This window comes from Echeneis naucrates, chromosome 2 (assembly GCF_900963305.1).
Source record: "Echeneis naucrates chromosome 2, fEcheNa1.1, whole genome shotgun sequence".
Taxonomy (NCBI): domain Eukaryota; kingdom Metazoa; phylum Chordata; class Actinopteri; order Carangiformes; family Echeneidae; genus Echeneis; species Echeneis naucrates.
In genome coordinates, this window is record NC_042512.1 from 4,871,565 (window position 1) to 4,892,775 (window position 21,211).

The window sequence follows — 21,211 nt, forward strand, 5'->3', positions numbered from 1 at the left end:
AATAGCAAATCATCATCATTTTTTACTGAATTTCTGAGAAGGACAATCCCAAAGAGAAGCATTTATGTAGAAAGTTAACAAGCAGCTGTGTTGTGTTAGAAACACCAAACATGTCCAGAAAAGACAGCCTGTTCTGTGTATTTCCCTGAAGAGTTGCCAGACTGTGTTCACACCATGATTCCTGCCATCACAGTTCACCTTTTGTGTCTTTCTTTTGTTATCCTTCACAAAATTTTATTTGCTGGCACAGAGGCACAAATAGAAAAATGGCGAGGGGGGCTGTGACTTGGTTCCCATCATTCATATTAAAGAGCCGTTCAAGAGACTCTCTGTGATCTCTGTGAACATAAATCTTTACCTCGGTCTTCTGATCCAAAGTCAAACACCTTGTCCTTTGGGCCATGTGGGGTCTGAGTGTGGCCCATTTTAATGTCCTGTTGTCAGTTTAGTGTCTGTACTTGTCATATTTCATTGCTTCAACATTCATCAGGATGAAGGCAGCATCAAGCAGCAGAGGTCAGTGTTGGCCATGACCTGATCAGATCCACCTTCTGTGGAGGAGATCTGAAAAACCTCACTGATTTCTGTAAAATGGACACAGTTTAGTCTGTTCACCGTCACACAACTGCCCAACCACGAAGGGACTCGAACCCTGAGTCTTCTGATCCGAAGTCAGACGCCTTGTCCGTTAGGCCACGTGGTCACTGGGTCAGTCAGCTCTGCCTGGATACAACAGTGGTCAGGGCTGTATGATGTATGTTTATACTGAAACTCTGACAGCTCTCCTCCATCTCACTCTTTTACTTTCTCTGGGTTCCAGGCCTCGTAGGCAGCGTTTCAGTCTCACAATCTGACCAACGATCCATGTTGGTCTATGACGTTAACGTGTGTTAAAATCAGAGAGAATTTACACTCATTCAACTCAAATCCAGGAACATCCCGAACATGACTATTAGTCCTGTCTGAGAGTTTCCTCCACTGACAGCAAACATACTTTATATCCATACTTATCACTGTGATCAGGTTTGAATCATCTCTGTGAGAATCTCACATGAAGCTGTCAGGGTTAGGGTTAGGGTTAGCTAGACCATAGCTAGCTAACCCTAACCGCTAGACCATATGGGAGATGCAACCAAGCATCTCAGCATTCTAATGTTCATGCAGCCATTTTTTGGACGATCCAATGAACCCTGTAGATCTCAGGCTGATGGTGCCAAAAGGACCACATCATCTGAAAAATCCTGCGATCTTCCACGAGAAAATGGCGTCTTTGACAGCCTTTTGGACACACAACCAGTCAGCGTGACGCATCCACCGTCACAATATTTCATGGTGTGGTTGAAAGAGGAGGGAGAATATTGGAAATGTAGGTAAAAAAAACCTGAGTTTGAACCTCACTCAGGTACCATCTTCGATGCCGAAACCCGGGATTGAACCAGGGACCTTTAGATCTTCAGTCTAACGCTCTCCCAACTGAGCTATTTCGGCTGGATGGCTCCATTTCTGCTGGATGTTCTGTGACAGTTCTGCTTGTTTTTGCCCATTAACACTGCTCTTTAACCCTCCTGTCATTTTCACCCCACGCCCCCCCCTTCCAAACCTTGGTTGGAATTTCAATTAAAACGATCACAAGTTTTAAATTGATGTCTTCTTAGACGTTAGATGACTTCAATTACAGAATCTATTGATTCACTCCAATCAGAGACACTGATGAATTCTTTGTGTTTCTCTGTTCTGGTCCTGGTTGGAATTTGGACAAAAAAGCTGAGGAATGTCAATCCCTCTTTTCTTTGAATCAGCTTTTACCTGCAGAATCTGGACAAGAGGAACATTATTTTAGTGGTTGGTGCTGGTTGGTACAAATATACTAATATAATATATATATATATATTAGTAAATGGCAGAGAGAGAGATGACCTGCATAAAGAGACTGGAGCCTGAATACAGTTCCTTGGTCACCATATCACATACATCTTCACTGAAATAATGACACCTGTGTCACTTGTGAGAAAGCTCAAAGCTGTGTCCAAAGGTTTGGAGGAGTGAATGGCAGAAAGATGTCTTTGAAGCCATTTGGACACACAACCAGTCAGCGTGCAGCATTCAACCTCACAATATTTCATGTGGTTGTGGTTGAAAGAGGAGGCAGAATATTGGAAATGTAGGTCAAAACAAGGTCCACCTCTGATGCTGAAACCCGGGATCAAACCAGGGACCTTTAGATCTTCAGTCTAACATCAGTTTTAGATTTAATTAAACAATTCAGTGTTGCACTCATTCATGCACTATGCAATGTTGAAAAGGCACATAAAATGGGAATTGGACTGTTTCATAATAAAGGATTTAGGACTTAAAACACTAAAGCCTGTGTGCTCCCTGTGGTTCCCTCAGATCCAGGACCTTTAAGTCATTGCTACTAATGGCTCGTTGGTCTAGGGGTATGATTCTCGCTTCGGGTGTGAGAGGTCCCGGGTTCAAATCCTGGACGAGCCCTTAGTGTTATGTTGCCAATATCTTCCCAAAGTTTGTCTCCTGTGAAAAGCAGTCACCACATTTCCATCTGTTCAACACAGCAACAACCACTTTGTCTTGTCCAGAAACTGCAACCAAAAGCTGTAATACAGGAAGTGATGAGCAGGAACGCCACTGAGAGTGAAGCACTGCTGGGGTTTGAATGCAACATGTCCTGTTTACAAGACAAGACTTATTGATACTAATACATACTAAGCCAGCAGCCTGCCCATTGAGCTAATTCCGCTGTGCTAACATGGGAGAGCGCTAGACTGAAGATGTAAAGGCCCCTGGTTTTTGGCATCAGAGGAAAGAAAAGCAGCTTCTGTCAGAAGTACAGGACACAATACAGGAAGTGATGATTTCATCAGCTTGTTTCAGTGATGAGCAGGAACTCCACTGAGAGTGAAGCTCTGCTGGGGTTTTAATGCAGGATGTCCTGTTCAGTACTGCCAGTTTCTCTGCAGTCTGTCTCTCAGTGAACTTTTGTGCTCCTCAGAATTGTGTCCCACTTCCTCAAAGGTTTGAAGTGAAGTGTGAGTCTGAAGAGGTGCTGCCTTTGATCCATCACCTGATGATGTCACAATACTAAAAAACTGAGCTGACTCCTGTGTACTGTAGCTCAGTGGTAGAGCGCATGCTTTGCATGTATGAGGCCCCGGGTTCAATCCCCGGCATCTCTAGGCTTTATAGTGAAGTGTGTCTCTGAATGAATGAGTCTCTCACAATTGATCCCCATGTGTATTAAAATAGTTGAGTCTTCTGTAAGCAAGAAGAGGGCTTGTTGTCATTATGACCTTCAAGATTTTATGATCAAATATGAAGAATAGGGACAACAGTACTTTTTAACCTACTCATCCACTTTTATAGAAAGTTTATGGTCCTTAACTTATCAGACACAACAATAACACAAAGTTACAATGATCAGTCCAGGGACATTTCTGTGCGCTTGCGCTCATCCATTTGAAGCGAACGTGAAAAGAGACTTCCTGAAAACAGGAAGTGTTTTTCTGATGATCCATTTCATTTCTTCACATCACAGACAAATTCAGAATTTCAGGAGGACTATTGGACTATCTTAGCATCTCTGACTGCACATCTGAAGGCACAAGATGACGACTTCAAATCCCTGTAAGATCAAAGCTGCTGCTCTCCAAGTTGACGAGCTGCCTTTGTGGCTGCAGACTGTCATGTAGCTCAGCTGCAAACCGATCCAATGAGTGCTGTAGATCTCAGGCTGATGGTGCCAAAAGGACCACATCATCTTAAAAACCCTTCGACCTTCCACGTCTCCACGACAATACCATTTGACAACCTTTGAGTTCACCATCAACAGAAACACAGCAGCACAGCAACACAGGAAGGTCAACAGGTCTCTGTGGTGCAATCGGTCAGCGTGTTCGGCTGTTATCTGAAAGGATGGTGGTTCAAGCCCACCCAGGGATGTCCTTTGTTTAACCCCGATGTGGACAGGATCTCCGCCTGTCTTGTGGAAGACTGGCATTTCAATTCCTGAAGGGGGAATGTGTCTTGTGCTGTTTATGTAAATAATGAGGTTCATCAAAACAAAACGCCACACAAGTCAGAACCAGAGGTCAGGCTGTTGGTACACAAACAAAGAAAGGCATACTTGTGGATTCACAAGATTATATCAGGATCTGACCTTTTCCTGTTCCATCAGTAACCATCAAAGGAGATGCTGATTCTGTGATGTCACAAAGGTTCTAATGACATCACAGAGATCAAAGACTCCTCCCACTTTTTTCTCATGACCTCCACCATAGAGTGCTGACTGCTGCAATAATGCTGTGTTGGATGTCTCTGTGTTGGATGTGAGCTGCTGAAATCTCTGAACACCATCACACAGATAATATCAGTCTGGAATGAATGTTTCACTGATGCAGATTTTTACAGAACAACATCAACAACTAATAACTCCACAATGAGACTGTGTGACATCACTGGAGATCAAAGGCATTTCCTGTCTTTCATTGATCTCCAACATGACACAGATGCATTCACACTCTCTCACGTTCCCTTCAAATGGATGAGCACAGACACACAGAAATCACTCTGGACTGATGATGTCACTCTGGACTGATGATGTCACAGTACTCACAGAATGAAACTCCTCCTTTGAAGCTGTTTTGGAGAATTTCCAAAATCACATGTGAATCACAAAATCACATGAAGACTCTGCAGTTACCTGATTGGTCAGAGAGTTTTAATGGAACTCCTGCAGAAGAAGTTACATGAGTTTATCTCAACAACCTTAAAATAGGCACTGCTGGGATTTGAACCCAGGATCTCCTGTTTACTAGACAGGCGCTTTGACCAACTAAGTCACAGCAACACTCTGATGTAGTGGTTTGTGAGCCTGTTTGACTGCAGATGTGCATTTTCATTTGGACCCCAGGAAGAGTAGCTGCTGCCTCAGTGACAGCTAACGGGGATCCTAACAAGTGATAAACAATAAACAGACATTTCCAATCATCATCAAACTGGATTTTTCTTTTAAATGGCTTATGGTCTACAGATGTCTCCCATGACACTGGAGCCTGACAGCTAAATCAATTATCTGTCTGATGAAACCTTCTGGATGAGATGAGGACATTGATAATGCTGCCTGTCCTCACTAGCTCCTCCTCTGTGGTGACCCCCAAACAGGACACAACCTCAGTATCATGACAAGTCATGCTGCTGAACAATTAATGCTACAAGGATTAATTTCAGCTTCACTTTAACAGATTGGATTCATACATTTATGAGACACACAGTCAGGTCATGTCCTCTTTCTGTAGATCAAATTGTTGCAGAGTCAGAATGAATAGTCAATGGTGGAGGTCATGCGAAAAAGTGGGAGGAGTCTTTGATGTCATGGTGGCGTGACAGAATCTTATTTTTTTTCAACAAGATAACAACTTTCTTCCAAAAGCTCAATGAGCTGCTCCAGGTGAGGCTTGAACTCACAACCTCGGCATCACTCTGCAGGTTACTGTCATATAAGTACCGCGCGCTAACCGATTGCGCCACTGGAGCCTGTGATGTGTCCGTCCTGACACGTTCTGTGAAACAAACTCTTCCACCTGAAATGGCTCAGTTGGGAGAATGTTGGACTGAAAATCTAAAGGTCCCTGTAAACAGCCCTTTTTATGTGGACATGCACAGAGCCTGCTGAGGAAAGCCTGGGTCGACAAACCAAGTTGATAACCACAGTCGTGATACTCGTTATCTCTGGTTGGAGCTTTCGTCTTTGTCGAGCCAGCTCACCCAAACAAAGCCCGGCTGTGTTGAACTTCCTTCATAAGATACTTCTCTTCTGCCATCGTAAAAATCTAAGTTTTAGACAAGGTAAGTATTTCCTGTGTTCCATGCTGGAGATGCCGGGGATTGAACCCGGGGCCTCATACATGCAAAGCATGCGCTCTCCCACTGAGCTACATCCCCTGCATGGTGTTGTAGCTTTAGCAGTTTTTTTCCCAGACTATAGGAAGAAGAGGAGACAGCGATACAGAAGAAACAGGTCGCCATCCTACAGAAGATCACCAGACTGCTCGTACAACCACAGGAGGATTCCGTGCAGACACCTCCATAGATTCCTTGACAGGTTGTATGCACAGGCGTATGAGGATATGATGTTTTAATGTGGTTTGAGTTTAAAAAAAAAAAAGTGTGACATGGAACAAAAAGGTAATGACAACTGCAGGAGTTTTTCAGACGACCCTTTTCTTGCAATAAACTTCGCTATAGATGAGTTGAATCATCCTGAAGCTGTAATGAATGCTGTAATTGAACTACGATCTGTAATAAACAATTTAATTATCGAAAATGATTCTGCGACTGAGCCCCCCGTCTCTCCTCATTTATCTCAGGTTGATTCTCCTTCTCCACCAGTTGTTTCACACACAGAATGCCATAGACATTGCTTCTTAATGCGGAAATGAGAGACAAAAAGCTATGTCGGAAGTTTCAAGGTGCTAACATTTACAAACAGTTTGTACTAACAGTTAATTGAGGAATCAGCTGAATGAGGACAGATGTGACTTAAAGCACAACAAAGATCTTTCCCAGAAGGCCCTCAGACAAAGAAGCTGGGTAACAGCACAGACTGTCAGGAGTGGTATTTGAACCCTCAATTCCAGAGGAGACTGTCACCTGAACACAGCACCTTCAAAAGTCCACAGCACTCTGCTCAGCTTTTTTAGTTTTTTGTGTTTTATTTTGTGTATTTCTACTTTTCTTGCGGCTCATGTAGTTGTTGTGGCCGAGTGGTTAAGGCGATGGACTTGAAATCCATTGGGGTTTCCCCGCGCAGGTTCAAATCCTGCCAACAACGGTTGGTTTTTTTCATGGACCAAGTTTCCCACTTAGAGAGCTACAGACCATGTTGGAGAATGTCTGTAATTGGCACGGCATTAAAATATTGGAGAGCTGAGTGATGTTGTTAGGACTCATCTAAGAGGATCAGAGCACTAACTGGTGCTCAGTTTTCATTATCAAGGTCGATGATAGCGACACACTTTTAGTTCCACCTTCGGGGGAGAACTGCAACACTGCAACAGTGTTTCTGCAAACAAGGCGAGAGAGGAAGCCTGACAAAAAATTTCAGATCATGGAAATTGATATAGACGATATAATGTATCATTATATAGCTTTAATTCCCTCCCTGACATTGTCTCACAATGAAGAATACATGGAAATCACTTAGATTAAGGCAGGGGTCGGCAACCTGTGGCCACATGGGCCCTTTCAGCCCCCTGCTGTGGCTCCAGAGAAAAAGCTTATTTTGGAAAAAAATACAAATAAAAATAACAATTAATGGTCAATTAATCTTTATCAAACTTGATTTACGAAGGTTGATTTATTTATGACAATTATTTTAATTTCAAAACTGACATACAGCTGGTTGTTCTGTGAAGTTTATAAAAAGCCCAAAAGAAGTTCATATAGGCCGGTTAGCTCAGTTGGTTAGAGCGTGGTGCTAATCACGCCAAGGTGGGAAAAAGAGTTGGAAGCTGTGCTTCCTCACAACAAGGAGGTATCAATTTTTTGGCTACACCTGTAGGGTTCCATGGTGTAATGGTTAGCACTCTGGACTCTGAATCCAGCGATCTGAGTTCAAGTCTCGGTGTAAGCTGAATCTTACCAATGAAACACTGAGAGTCCTGTCAAAATATTGCCACTCTGTCCTTCGAAAATGGAAACAACCTCGTTTTGTCCACTCTTCATGTATGAATGCATGCAAATTGTCTGTCTGATTGTCTCTCTGCTTTATCTTCAGCAAGAAAATGTAAAATAAAATTAATTGTAGAAGTGAGCTGAAAGAAAAGGAGCAATTCTGAAAACAAGTTCAGGAAGTTGTGCATTCACCACTCGAGAGTTTTTCAGATGTGCAGTCAGTCTTCCTGGAATTCAGATATTTTTTTAAAAAGGTGGCTTATATGTGAACACATTTTACCTCACTATCATATGAAGAAATATCACAAACCAGATGTGGAGATGAGATGAACTTCTCAATGTGATGATCAGAGAGCCTTTAGATTTCATCATCATATGATAGAAACATGTTGGTTTTTTATGAATATAATTTAATTAGTAAATGGCAGAGAGGCCTTCAGGAAACAGAGAGAGAGAGAGATGGCCTGCAGGATCAACCCCTGGCTGGTTGTTCAATGAGTCAAGTTGAAATAATTAATTGAATTTCATCTGAATAATGCTGCAATCAGAAGCCTGAGTAGCTCAGTCGGTAGAGCATCAGACTTTTAATCTGAGGGTCCAGGGTTCAAGTCCCTGTTCAGGTGATGCAGCTTCTTCCCTTTAGTGGTTCACATTATAGACTCCACAGCACTGATAGGTGACACTGATCTATGAAATAATGAAACCATGAGTCTTTCATGTTCAAGGCCCATTTTTGCAGGAAAGAGTCTGTTACCTCAGACCACTGAGCCATCCTGACACGTGTCCAGCTGCCAGTCTCTGGTGAGGAAACAGAAAAGTTAATGCTAGCTTTGGTAGGACAGTGTCAGCTCTCTCTCTCCCTCTCTCAACCCAACCGGTCGAGGCAGATGGCCGCCCCCCCTGAGCCTGCTTCTGCCTGAGGTTTCTGCCTCTTAAAGGAAGTTTTTCCTTGCCACTGGCACCAAGTGCTTGCTCATCGGGGGATCTGTTGAGTCTCTAAATAATTTTAGAGTTTTGTCTAGACCTGCTCTTTATGTAAAGATGATTGATGTAACGTTGTTGTGATTTGGCACTATACGAATAAATCTGATTTGATTGGTGGAGTGGCAGTGGAGCATTGTTACGGTTGTAATGACACCATTTTCAAATATAACCAACCATAGATCGCGAACAGCTAGCTGTTTCTAAAAGTTTGTTCGGGTTAGGGTTAGGGATTTAACAACTTGAAATTTCCTGCATATTTTTTTCACTCTCTTTTCGGCTTGAAGCAGCAATGCCTGGTATAAAAGGCATTCATGTGGGAGACCTAGAATCCATGATGTGTTACACCAATAGACTGTAACTGAACGCTAGTGGTCAATTAGAATAATGAACGTGGGTAGAAGATAATATAATACATAATTAAAAAACAAAACTCTGTCTTCTGCTCTATAAGACATTACTGGGACAAGATTCCATCGCCTTTGAAATGATTCAGTTGCCTTTGAAGTGACTGTGATGTCATTGGCTCCCCATAATTCCATGTAAATACCAGCTGGCAGACAGAGTCACATCACAGTACATGCACAGGAGAATTACAGCGAAGCACACTGACAAACACAAACATCATGCCAAAGAGGATGAAGATCCCACAAGTTCACAACAAGTGAACTAAACATAGACATCCTGTCTAGACAAAGTTGTTTTGGTCGACTTTTGACCGCCCACACTTTTAAAAGACCAAAATTAAAAAAAACAAAAAAAAACAGATGATGTTCAGTTGTGTCATGGTTCATTGGTAACAACTAACATTTTGTTGATCAGTATCATACCATGGTTGGCTGTGCAACGTTTGAATGCTCCAATCAATCCGAGAAGGGTTTCCACATGTATGGATTCCCCAAGAACCATGAGGGCTGGAAAATGTTCACACTGTTCACACCATCACACAACTGTGAGGAGCACAAGTGTTGACCTCTCGCACCCTACGCATTCAAACCCCAGCAGTGCTGTGATTCATACTTCACAGTATGTTTTAATGTATCTATCAGCAATGAAGGAGAGAGTCGTCGGCCACCTCGTCATGTTTGTTGTCTGAATGTTAGACTGAGCAGCGGTTCTGCTTTGAGTGGCCTTTTGTTTTGATGAACGTCTACCACTGATCTACATCCTCTTTGGACCTTTACCTAACCACAGAGGTCAGTGAGCATCTGTTTTGGGTGTTATTCTGAATCACTATCACACTGAATCAGATGGCAGAGGTTCCACTGAGATTTGAACTCAGATGACTGGATTCAAAGTCCACAGTGCTAACCATAAGATCAAAGAACACAGATGTGAAATGACCTGACAGATTTAGAAACATTTGAAATGAATTGGCCAACACACATCACAGGAGTACATCCAGCAATGGGAAGGTTCAGGATCTCTGTCAGACACAAAGGGAGCAAATGTGACCAAAGAAGCCATCAAAGGTATCAAAGGCAGCAGCTCTTCAGACTCACACATCACTTCAAACCTTTGAGGAAGGTCATCCTGCATCATCACTGAAGCAAACTGATGAAAACCATCACTTCCTGTATTACAGCTTTTACCTGCAGTATCTGGATAAGAGGAACAGTAATTTAGTGGTTGGTGCTGTGTTTAGCAGATGGAAATTTGGTGACTGACAGCTTCTCACAGAAGACAAACTTTGGTAAGAGTCATAACAGCGTGTGACATGTTCCAGCTGACACTGGTCATTGATTGGCTAATGAACACTCCCCACATACTGATCAACACACCCACCAGCAGACACATCAGCAGCCATGATCACTGTGAGGACACAGATGAACTTATCTGAAATTTGAACCCAGCACCTCTCACACCCTAAGCAAGAATCACACCCCTACCCCAATGAGCCATCAGCACCAGGACTTGTATGCCATTAAAAATTACGCACACCTCATTTATCACACAGTCAGACAGTGAAAGGCAGATTGGAGAGATTGGAGTAACAGATGTACAGCTGGAGGATTTTGGCACGAGATCTACACAATCTCAAGTTAAATTATAGACACACAGTAGACACACTGCAATGGCCGGGAATCGAACCCGGGTCAACTGCTTGGAAGGCAGCTATGCTCATCACTACACCACCATTGCACGTAAAATGGTGAGCATCCACTCCGAATGGACGCGAAATGGTTTTAATTTCTGGTGATGAAGTCACACAGCCCCCCATGTTCTCCGAATGGACCCAAAGTGCAGTTGTCACCAAATTTATCAAACTGTTTTATCAATATGTTTAAAATAAATGTTATTCTAATTGAGCTCTTCATTCTGGATATGATTAATTTAACTTTATCTTTGGGTTATGAACCCCAGACTCTGATATCTGATCAGTTAAGCTGCACTTCGAATGACCACCAGGGGGCAGTTCCACTGGTTGGAAAAAGACTTCAGACTGCATTCAAGCATATGGAGAGAACACAACACCAAGTTCTGAGGTGCTGCTTGTGGCCAGTATGGGGATTGAACCCATGACCTTGGCGTTATTAGCACCACGCTCTAACCAGCTGAGCTAACCGGCCTGTGGGAATGTGCTTTTTTTTTTTTTTTTTTTTTTTTTTTTTTTTTTTTGGCTTATTTTTACAAATCAGATTTAAATAATTACATCTACTATCGTTGCTCAAAGCTTTTGATCCAGTGAGACATTTATTAGCAGTTAGAGCACATTGAACAGAACCTGTTGAAGTCACGTTCGCTTCAAATGGATGAGCGCATGCACAGAAAGACACAGAAATGTCTGACTGGACTGATCATTGTAACTTTGTGTTATTATTGTATCTGATAAGTTAAGGACCATAAATTTTATTGAGACTACTGAGTACTGAGTACTGAGAAGCACTGAGACTTCCACCTGCAGTCTATCTAATGACCACTGGTTGGAAAATGAAGTCAGAGTGTAAGCAGTTAAAGCTCCTTGATGGTAACGCATGTCTCAGGGACATGCGGGGTCATCGTTAGTATAGTGGACAGTATCTCCGCTTGTCATGGAAAAGACCTGTGTTCGATTCCCCGACGGGGAGAGCACGTGCATGTTTCTCTAATGTCTCATTAACCAGAGTGACAGAAGTGAACTCTCCCTGTATCTGACCAGGTGTCCTGCGCAGATCTGTTGATCTACAGTGATGGGCTGTGTGTGTTTATGGGGGGTGTAACTCAGTTGTAGAGCATTAGACTCTGAGTGTCCCCTGCCAAACTGCAACTTTGAACAAGGGTCAGTGTTTTGTAGACAAGAAAGTTCCATTACTGTGAATAATGTAGAGAAAAGACTAACCTTCCTCTGGTGTTGCCAAACATTGATAATTGTGTCACAGAGACAGATGAGGGACACTCACTGACTGTTCTGTCTTTACATGAGGGAGGCAGGAAGTCAGACTTTCTGTGGACTGTGTACTTTCTGATTTCAGCTCTGTATGATGTATGTTTATACTGAAACACTGACAGCTCTCCTCCATCTCACTCTTTTACTTTCTCTGGGTTCCAGCCCTCGTTTGGTGCAGCAGGCAGCACGTCAGTCTCATAATCTGAAGGGTTACCGCCAGTAAAGGGACTAATGTTCATTGTATGCTGAAGATACCTCATCCTAAGTATCCCACAAAGTCATGACTCCTGCCAAATCATGAAATTTTCTTCCTCCAAACACAGTACAAACTTTACAAACCCTAACCCTTATGAGAAACCTGGATGCTGTGTCCAAAGGTTTGGAGGAGAGAATGGCAGAAAGATGTCTTTGAAGCCTTTTGGACACACAACCAGTCAGCGTGAAATATCAGAGTGTTAGACAAGACTGAGTGACGAGTGACTAAGCAGGATAATATTGAGCGGTAATTGAGGGATCAGAGTGTTGGAGAGCAGAACTCTTTCACTGTTTGGTTCTGAGCTGATCATTAATAATCAATGAATGATCAATCAAATGATCTTCACAGCTGTTCTGAATGGTGACAGTGAGGCAGCCTTTGTGTTTACATCTGAATCACATGTGATGTTGGAAATTCTTCAAAGCAGCTTCAAAGGAGGATTATTTATGCACATGAACATTCTTCTTTTATATAACTGAACATTCTGTCTTTTTTATGTACGTGAACATTCTTTCTTTTTATATACAAGAACATTCTTTCGTTTTATGTACAACAACATTCTTTTATATGTATGCGAACATTCTTTCTTTTTTTTATGGACATCAACATTCTTGTTTTATATACACGAACATTCTTTTTTTTTTATGTACCCGAACATTCTTTCTTTTTTGTATGGACGTAAACATTCTTGTTTTATATACATGAACATTATTTCTTTCTCATGGACATAAACATTCTTTCCTTTTTTATGCACATGAACATTCTTCTTTTATATAACTGAACAATCTTTCTTTTTTTATGTACGCGAAGATTCTTTTTTATGGACATCAACATTCTTGTTTTATATACCCGAACATTCTTTCTTTTTTGATGGACACGAACATTCTTTCTTTTTTTTATGGACATTAACATTCTTCTTTTATATACCCGAACATTCTTTCTTTTTTATGGACATTCTTTCCTTTTTTATGGACATGAACGTTCTTTTTTATATGCCTGAACATTCTATCTTCTTTATGTATGAATATTCTTTTTTTCCTCATCTCATCTGAAGGGGGGGAGTCAGAACTCAGCAGGTTCCTGCAGTGGACTGCTCAATGTTGTGTTCAGGCAACAAGAGTTAAGGAAGAGTTCTCTGACTTGAACAGGTTCTTTTGAATCTGCTCCAAGTGATTGTAAATGTCTTACTGAATGACAAAAGTGGTTTGCCAGGTCATTAATGCCGCTCATCTTTCTCCCCTCATGTATCGTTGGCCATTCTCCACTTAAGATGTTCCATCTTAGGCCAACTTTCCTGGTCTGTGTCACAGGACATCCTGCATTCAAACCCCACCAGTGCTTCGCTCTCAGTGGAGTTCCTGCACATCACTTAAACAAACTGAAGAAAAACATCAGTTCCTGTATTAAAAACTTTTCCTGCAGCATCTGGAGAAGAGAAACTGTGTTTTAGTGGTTGGTGCTGTGTTTAGCAGAAAGACATGTGGTGATTGACCTCTTTTTACAGAAGACAAACCTCAGTAAGAACCCTGGCAGTCAGGGACTTGTGATTGCAACGTAACATGATGGGCTCATCCAGGATTTGAAGCAGGGACCTTATACTTTACAGTATGTTTTCGGTCAGACCTGCTGATCTGCAGTGATGGGCTGTGTGTGCCCCCTGCCAAACACTGCATGTTTGGCAGTGTTATAGATATGAGTATTATAGATATGAGAGACAACATTCTCCATGTTTTCCTGTTAATCAGTGCTGCTGATAAACTCATGTCTCATGATGGGACATCCAGTGTGTATAAACTGAGTTAAAAATGTATAAAATTAGTTCACTTTACTCTGGTAAAGTGGTTTGTTTTAATGTAGGAGTGCAGCGTTTGGATGCTCCAATCAGTCCGAGAAGGGTTTCCACATGTATGGATTCCCCAAGAACCATGAGGGCTGGAAAACGTGGTGTGTGTGATTGTGTGTGTGTGTGTGTATACAGATACAAATGCTAATAAAGAAAGTATATGCACCACAAAGGGCCTCTGATATAATACAGAGATTGTCAATTGAGATTGAGGTAGTGATTTAATCATTTTACTCCTGGAGATACTTTCACTATATATAATCACACTGTGCACATGCAAATAAAGATCAGTATATGCATCACGGTACCACTTTGGGTTCGTTTAGAGAAAATGTGCTGAAGGCTGCAGAATTAGCTCAAATGGTAGAGCGCTCGCTTAGCACGTGAGAGGTAGTGGGATCGATGCCCACATTCTCCACAAGACTTCAGCTCTTTGTTGGAGATACAGCAACAAGTGAACTAAACACAGCAGGTCCCTCCCTTTGGAGGCTTTTGGGAAACAGAAGCAGGACTGTTGTTGTGTACACTTGTGTTCACTTTGGTAATTTGGTAGGATGACTGCACAGGATAAATTGCTCCAAGCAATGTGGATAATTGAGAGATCAGGGTGTTGCACAAGATAAAGACCCATGCTTCATTATCAACGCTGGAGATGACAGGGGCCGCGGGGCATCATACATGCAAAGCATGCACTCTACCACTGAGGTAGATTCCCTGCATGGTGCACAATGCCCGCTGTTATGTTATGAACGACAGATGAATGACAGTGTGAAGTTTGCTGTCTGGTTGTGTTACTTGAAGGATCTTGACAAGACACTTGCCACAGTGAAGACGCCAGCTGAAGCCGTAACATAATGTCACATCAACGGCGTGGCCATTTGACTGCAGGTCAAGAGGTCCCCAGTTCAAATCTGGGTGCCCCCTGCCAAACCTGCATGTTTTCATACGCAAGCATGAACTCTGGTTGACTGTGATGTTTCTCATTTCAGCCCACCTGGTGTTGGTATCGTCTTTCACTGGCTTTCACTGGCGTCTTCCTGCAGCACCTGTAATAAATATTCACCAGAACTCAGGTAAGAACTCTACAATTGTCTTTTCTCTTCACCACAAGAACCCTCAGGCTTTAGAGTTTTCAGTCCTAACCCTTGATTGTCAAGCAATCATATTCCCATTTTATGCAGATTTTTCATCCACAACACACACACAACAATCTTGAATTGTTTAATTAAATCTAAAACTGTTATGAGTGACAGATTTAGAGTGCTAACGATTACACCATGGACCATCCAATTTTTTACTGTATTTGTATTTATACTTTTATCATTTAATATGTTTTGCTGCGTTTCAACTCGTTAACGCTTTAAGCTACAGAAAGAACAAGAGCAGTCGCACCACACAAGCATTTCAAAATAAAAGCCCATTTATATTAGTTTATTTGTATCTTTAGCTCAGATGTAGCAAAGCGCAACAATGCTGTCAATAAGGAACTTTCCTATTTGGGTCACTTGAAACATTTGGTGCAGTAGGCAGCACGTCAGTCTCATAATCTGAAGGTCATGAGTTCGAGCCTTATACGCAAAGAGGACAACTGCAAAGAGAAGCACTTGTACAAAAGGAAGTCGTCTGTGTTTCATAATTGAAATGATCAGTATTGTATTCTAAGAAGATGTTGTTGTCTTTGTCAGTCAGCACTGCCCCAACAAGTAGCACTTACTGAATTCAACAGTCAAGTTAGTGCTCAAGTTAAGGTAACATTTGTGACTTTCAAACTACTTCCTTATCCCCCACCCCCCATATCACTGATAATATCTGCTGTCCTGGTGATTGAAGAAAGGAAGGAATGACATTCCTCCGAAGATTCCGCAGTGATGGGATTCGAGTTTATATGCTGCAGCTCAACTAGCTATGAGCAGAGTGGCGCAGCGGAAGCGTGCTGGGCCCATAACCCAGAGGTCGATGGATCGAAGCCATCCTCTGCTAACGGCTTTTTAGCAACAGCTAGCTGTTCATTATCCAAAGTTTGTCGTACCATAGGTGCTTCAACAAGATACCAACTTTCTTCCAAAAGCTCAATCAGCTGCTCCAGGTGAGGCTTGAACTCACAACCTCGGCATCACTCTGCAGGTTACTGTCATGTAAGTACCACGCGCACCACACTTTTAGTTTAATGGCTCTGGTGAAAGTAAAGGAAAGGGGCAGTACAACTGTCTGAGTACAACTGGGCTCGTCCGGGATTTGAACCCGGGACCTCTCGCACCCTAAGCGAGAATCATACCCTTAGACCAACGAGCCATGTAGCGCAAATGAACAGATGATCTGACCCTGACGTGAGTTGAACATGCAACCTTCTGATCTGGAGTCAGATGCGCTACCATTGCACCACAGAGTCACATGGAATGACAAAACTGTGTCCAAACATTTGGAGGATAGAATGGAAGAAAGAGCTCTGACACATCACAAAAGCACATCCAGAAGGATACTGACATAGGACTTTCAGAAAAAAGCAGCAGAGTAATTATAGTATGTTATCGGAGTATTGAATGAAAGACAACAGATGGGCTCGTCCGGGATTTGAACCCGGGACCTCTCGCACCCTAAGCGAGAATCATACCCCTAGACCAACGAGCCACAACGGCCCACAAATGGGCCTTGAAAATGAAAGACTCGTGGTTTCATTATTTCATAGATCAGTATCACCTATCACTGCTGTGATAGGGACTTGAACACTGGACCCTCAGATTAAAAGTCTGTTGCTCTACCGACTGAGCTACTCAGGCTTCTGACAGCAGTAGAGTTCAGATGAAATTCAATTAATTATTTCAACTTGACTCATTGAACAACCAGCTAGGGGTTGATCCTGCAGGTCATCTCTCTCTCTCTCTCTGTTTCCTGAAGGCCTCTCTGCCATTTACTAATTCAAATATATTCATAAAAAAACCAACATGTTTCTATCATATGATGATGAAATCTAAAGGCTCTCTGATCATCACATTGAGAAGTTCATCTGATCTCCACATCTGGTTTGTGATATTTCTTCATATGATAGTGAGGTAAAATGTTTTCACATATAAGCCACCTTTTTAAAAAAATATCTGAATTCCAGGAAGACTGACTGCACATCTGAAAAACTCTCGAGTGGTGAATGCACAACTTCCTGAACTTATAACTCAAGTTATATGATACATTATATCGTCTATATCAATTTCCATGATCTGAAATTTTTTGTCAGGCTTCCTCTTTCGCCTTGTTTGCAGAAACACTGTTGCAGTGTTGCAGTTCTCCCCCGAAAGTGGAACTAAAAGTGTGTCGCTATCATCGACCTTGATAATGAAAACTGAGCACCAGTTAGTGCTCTGATTCTCTAAGATGAGTCCTAACAACATCACTCAGCTCTCCCATATTTTAATGCCGTGCCAATTACAGACATTCTCTCACATGCTCTGTAGCTCTCTAAGTGGGAAACTTGGTCCATGAAAACAACTAACCGTTGTTGACAGGATTTGAACCTGCGCGGGGAAACCCCAATGGATTTCGAGTCCATCGCCTTAACCACTCGGCCACAACAACTACATGAGCCGCAAGAAAAGTAGAAATACACAAAATAAAACACAAAAAACTAAAAAAGCTGGTTCACATTATAGACGATAGTGATAGGTGACACTGATCTATGAAATAATGAAACCATGAGTCTCAAATGGTAGAGCGCTAGCTTAGCATGTGAGAGGTAGTGGGATCGATGCCCACATTCTCCACAAGACTTTAGCTTTTTGGAGATACGGCAACAAGTGAACTAAACACAGCAGGTCCCTCGGTGGGCTTTGGAGCCTTTTGGTAAACAGAAGCAGGACTGTTATTGTGTATGGAGCTTTGACTGTTTCCTTTAGCTTTCAGCTGATCATTAGCTGTGGATGGACCTGGTATCTGCTATCTGGATCTTTGCTTGGTTTCACCTCCTCAACCAAAGTTGAAGCTGGACCAGAAGGAGACATGAAGATCTCCAGATCATTGATAGGTTGGGGGAGAACGTTACGTTTTCACTGTTATGATCTCAGACTTCTGCAGACAGGAGCGTGAGATCGGACTTTCAGAACAAAGCAGCACAGGTACAGCACACAGCTATAACGTTTCCTGTTTAGGATGGAATATGGCACCTCACTTCAATTAGGTGGCCAAATAAGTTTTGTGGCTCTGAGCGGGTTTTAATTTGGTGGAAATGGGTTGTGTCCTGTTTGGGGGTCACCACCATCACAGAGATCAAAGACTCCTCCTAAATAATGGCAATAAAGGTTAAATAAATAAAGGTTGCAGACCCCTGATCGAGGGGTATGATTCTGACTTTGGGTGCAAGAGGTTCTGTGTGTAAATCCCAGAGGAGCCCTTCATATGATGTGTCCACTGTCTGCAGTTCCACTATTCAAGTGTCAGTAAGTTAGACAACATGAATTCAGGAAGGCTTCTCTGACTTCAACAGGTTCTGTTCAATGTGCTTTAACTGCTTATAAATGTCTCACTGGATCAAAAGCTTTGAGCTACGATAGGCTATGTAATTATTTAAGATTGATTTGTGAAAATAAGCCAAAAAAAATACTGTCACACAGGCCGGTTAGCTCAGCTGGTTAGAGCGTGGTGCTAATAACGCCAAGGTCATGGGTTCAATCCCCATACTGGCCATAAGCAGCATCTCAGAACTTCATGTTGTTCTCTCCATATACTTCAATGCAGCCTGAAGTCTTTTTTCAACCAGTGGAACTGCCCCTGGTGGTCATTAGAAGTGCTGCTTAACTTAGCAGATACAACAATAACACAAAGTTACAATGATCAGAGCAAAGACTGCAGATTGATCATTTCCTTTGTAAGTCCAACAATCCATGAGGGGAGAAAAATTCATGGCACCCAGAGTGAGAAGCAAACCCCAAAACTAAGGAGCACAAATGCACATTGCATTTATCATACAAGACAAAAACACTTTTATTGGTTATTTATGCACTCAAAAGTTTTACCTGTCGCAGGATCTCAGAAGCTAAAGCTGCCACACCATGCAGGGGATGTAGCTCAGTGATCAAGATGGATCCAGTCAAGTGCTGGTAGAGACGATGGAACAGACGATAAACTGACAACAGGACATTAAAGTCAGTCACACTCAGAGACCACGTGGCCTAAAGGATGAGTAGTCTGCCTTTGGATCAGAAGGCTGTGGGTTGGAGTCCCTTTGTGGTTGGTCAGAGGTGTATTAAAGGTGAAGGGAATAAACAATTTGAAGTTTACTAAATATCTTTTTATCTCTCATTTCGGCTTTAACTTAAGAAACAATGCCTGGTAACGTGGGTAGAAGATAATATAATACATAATTAAAAAACAAAACTCTGTCTTCTGCTCTATAAGACATTACTGGGACAAGATTCCATCGCCTTTGAAATGATTCAGTTGCCTTTGAAGTGACTGTGATGTCATTGGCTCCCCATAATTCCATGTAAATACCAGCTGGCAGACAGAGTCACATCACAGTACATGCACAGGAGAACTACAGCGAAACACACTGACAAACACAAACATCATGCCAAAGAGGATGAAGATCGCACATGGAAGCCAAAATAACGGCAACACAGCAGAAGAAGGTCTGCTGAGGGAAAATGAAAGGATAAAAAAACAAGTGAACTAGTTGTTGTGGCTGTGTTGAGCAGATGGAAATTTGGTGATTGCCCTTTTCGTAGAACATTGTTTATTATTTGATCACTGCCTGAGCAGAGGATGGTTTCCATCATCCACCTCTGGGTTTTGGGCCCAGCGCTCTTCCACTGCTCCACTCTCCTTACAGGTGATCTTCAGCGTTGACAATGAAGCATGGGAAGTCTTTATCTTGTGCAACACCCTGATCTCTCAATTATCCACTCAGCTTGGAGCAATTTATCCTGTGTAGTCATCCTACCAAATTACCAAAGTGAACACAAGTGTACATGTGATGACAAAACAGCAGCCATTGAAGTCCACTTAAAGGCAAACTCCAAATGTTTTGGCCTCTTTTTTTAAACTCACGTCAAAACATCATAATGAAGTTACGTCAAGTACATATAGAGCAGGTCTAGACCAAACTCTTATTAAAATAATTTTGAGAGCCGTGAAGAGGAGGGGTTCCAGGTCAGTATCTGGAGGATTTTGCAGATGATGTGCTCCTTTCAGCACCATCTACATTCATCAACTTGCTGATCACTGCCACTACATGTTGATGTTACAGCAGTTGCACTGCCCCTTTCCTCCACTTTGGTTTCACCAGAGCCATTAAATATGGTATAACCTGTAATACATAACTTCCCAACCACAAAGACTCGAACCTTCAGTCTTCTGATCCGAAGTCAGACACCTTGTCCATTAGGCCACGTGGTCACTGGGCCATGGTGATGTCCCATTGTCAGAATCAGTCAGTTCTTTCTCTTGGCATGATAACACTGTGAGAGATGTGCATTTGAAGCCTTCACTGTGGGACTTTGGAGAAGTGGAAGGTGAACAGAACATCCAGCATCAGTGGGCTCAGCCAGCCGAAATAGCTCAGTTGGGAGAGCGTTAGACTGAAGATCTAAAGGTCCCTGCTTCAATCCCGGGTTTCGGCATTGGAAGTGGTATGAGTGAGGTTCAAGCTCAGGTTTCTTTGACCTACATTTCCAATGTTCTCCCTCCTCTTTCAACCACACCATGAAATATTGTGAGGTTGGATGCGCATCAGTGGCCACCATCACTTCAAGTAACCCAAATGGGAAAGATCCTTATTGACAGCATTGTTGTGCTTTGCTACATCTGAGCTAAAGGTACAAATAAAATAATCTAAACCGGCTTTTATTTTGAAATGATTTTGAAATGAGGGACCACCTCTGATGCCAAACACAAGGAGCCTTTCCATCTTCAGTCTAAAACTCTCCCAAGTGAGCTATGTCATGACTTAGTGGATACTTACGGTGAGGGATCTTCAGCATACTATGAAAATTTGTCCTATTACGGGCAGTAATTTTGCACAAAGGCATCTTACATTACTGACATCTGACATTACTGTTTGATAAATTTGGTGACAACTGCACTTTGGGTC

The 21,211-nt window shown here is 42.3% G+C and overlaps 15 non-coding genes across 15 annotated transcripts; 6 read left to right on the forward strand and 9 right to left on the reverse strand.

Moving 5' to 3' along the window:
- Positions 1–1,415: 1,415 nt before the first annotated feature.
- Positions 1,416–1,488, reverse strand: trnaf-gaa (transfer RNA phenylalanine (anticodon GAA)). Its single transcript has one exon. It is a non-coding gene; the product is annotated as a tRNA-Phe (tRNA).
- Positions 1,489–2,421: 933 nt separating this feature from the next.
- On the forward strand, positions 2,422–2,493 carry trnap-cgg (transfer RNA proline (anticodon CGG)). Its single transcript has one exon. It is a non-coding gene; the product is annotated as a tRNA-Pro (tRNA).
- A 2,963-nt stretch (positions 2,494–5,456) lies between these two features.
- trnai-uau (transfer RNA isoleucine (anticodon UAU)) lies at positions 5,457–5,550 on the reverse strand. The gene is made up of 2 exons: positions 5,513–5,550; positions 5,457–5,492 (listed from the first exon to the last, which is right to left on the reverse strand). It is a non-coding gene; the product is annotated as a tRNA-Ile (tRNA).
- Positions 5,551–5,886: 336 nt separating this feature from the next.
- Positions 5,887–5,958, reverse strand: trnaa-ugc (transfer RNA alanine (anticodon UGC)). The gene has a single exon. It is a non-coding gene; the product is annotated as a tRNA-Ala (tRNA).
- Positions 5,959–6,765: 807 nt separating this feature from the next.
- trnas-uga (transfer RNA serine (anticodon UGA)) lies at positions 6,766–6,847 on the forward strand. The gene has a single exon. It is a non-coding gene; the product is annotated as a tRNA-Ser (tRNA).
- Positions 6,848–7,576: 729 nt separating this feature from the next.
- Positions 7,577–7,648, forward strand: trnaq-cug (transfer RNA glutamine (anticodon CUG)). Its single transcript has one exon. It is a non-coding gene; the product is annotated as a tRNA-Gln (tRNA).
- Positions 7,649–8,239: 591 nt separating this feature from the next.
- Positions 8,240–8,312, forward strand: trnak-uuu (transfer RNA lysine (anticodon UUU)). The gene has a single exon. It is a non-coding gene; the product is annotated as a tRNA-Lys (tRNA).
- Positions 8,313–10,740: 2,428 nt separating this feature from the next.
- On the reverse strand, positions 10,741–10,812 carry trnag-ucc (transfer RNA glycine (anticodon UCC)). Its single transcript has one exon. It is a non-coding gene; the product is annotated as a tRNA-Gly (tRNA).
- A 354-nt stretch (positions 10,813–11,166) lies between these two features.
- Positions 11,167–11,240, reverse strand: trnai-aau (transfer RNA isoleucine (anticodon AAU)). The gene has a single exon. It is a non-coding gene; the product is annotated as a tRNA-Ile (tRNA).
- A 5,116-nt stretch (positions 11,241–16,356) lies between these two features.
- Positions 16,357–16,428, reverse strand: trnap-agg (transfer RNA proline (anticodon AGG)). Its single transcript has one exon. It is a non-coding gene; the product is annotated as a tRNA-Pro (tRNA).
- Positions 16,429–16,453: 25 nt separating this feature from the next.
- On the reverse strand, positions 16,454–16,525 carry trnaw-cca (transfer RNA tryptophan (anticodon CCA)). Its single transcript has one exon. It is a non-coding gene; the product is annotated as a tRNA-Trp (tRNA).
- A 167-nt stretch (positions 16,526–16,692) lies between these two features.
- trnap-agg (transfer RNA proline (anticodon AGG)) lies at positions 16,693–16,764 on the reverse strand. Its single transcript has one exon. It is a non-coding gene; the product is annotated as a tRNA-Pro (tRNA).
- An 857-nt stretch (positions 16,765–17,621) lies between these two features.
- Positions 17,622–17,703, reverse strand: trnas-cga (transfer RNA serine (anticodon CGA)). Its single transcript has one exon. It is a non-coding gene; the product is annotated as a tRNA-Ser (tRNA).
- Positions 17,704–18,733: 1,030 nt separating this feature from the next.
- trnai-aau (transfer RNA isoleucine (anticodon AAU)) lies at positions 18,734–18,807 on the forward strand. The gene has a single exon. It is a non-coding gene; the product is annotated as a tRNA-Ile (tRNA).
- A 1,861-nt stretch (positions 18,808–20,668) lies between these two features.
- trnaf-gaa (transfer RNA phenylalanine (anticodon GAA)) lies at positions 20,669–20,741 on the forward strand. The gene has a single exon. It is a non-coding gene; the product is annotated as a tRNA-Phe (tRNA).
- The last annotated feature ends 470 nt before the right edge of the window (positions 20,742–21,211 follow it).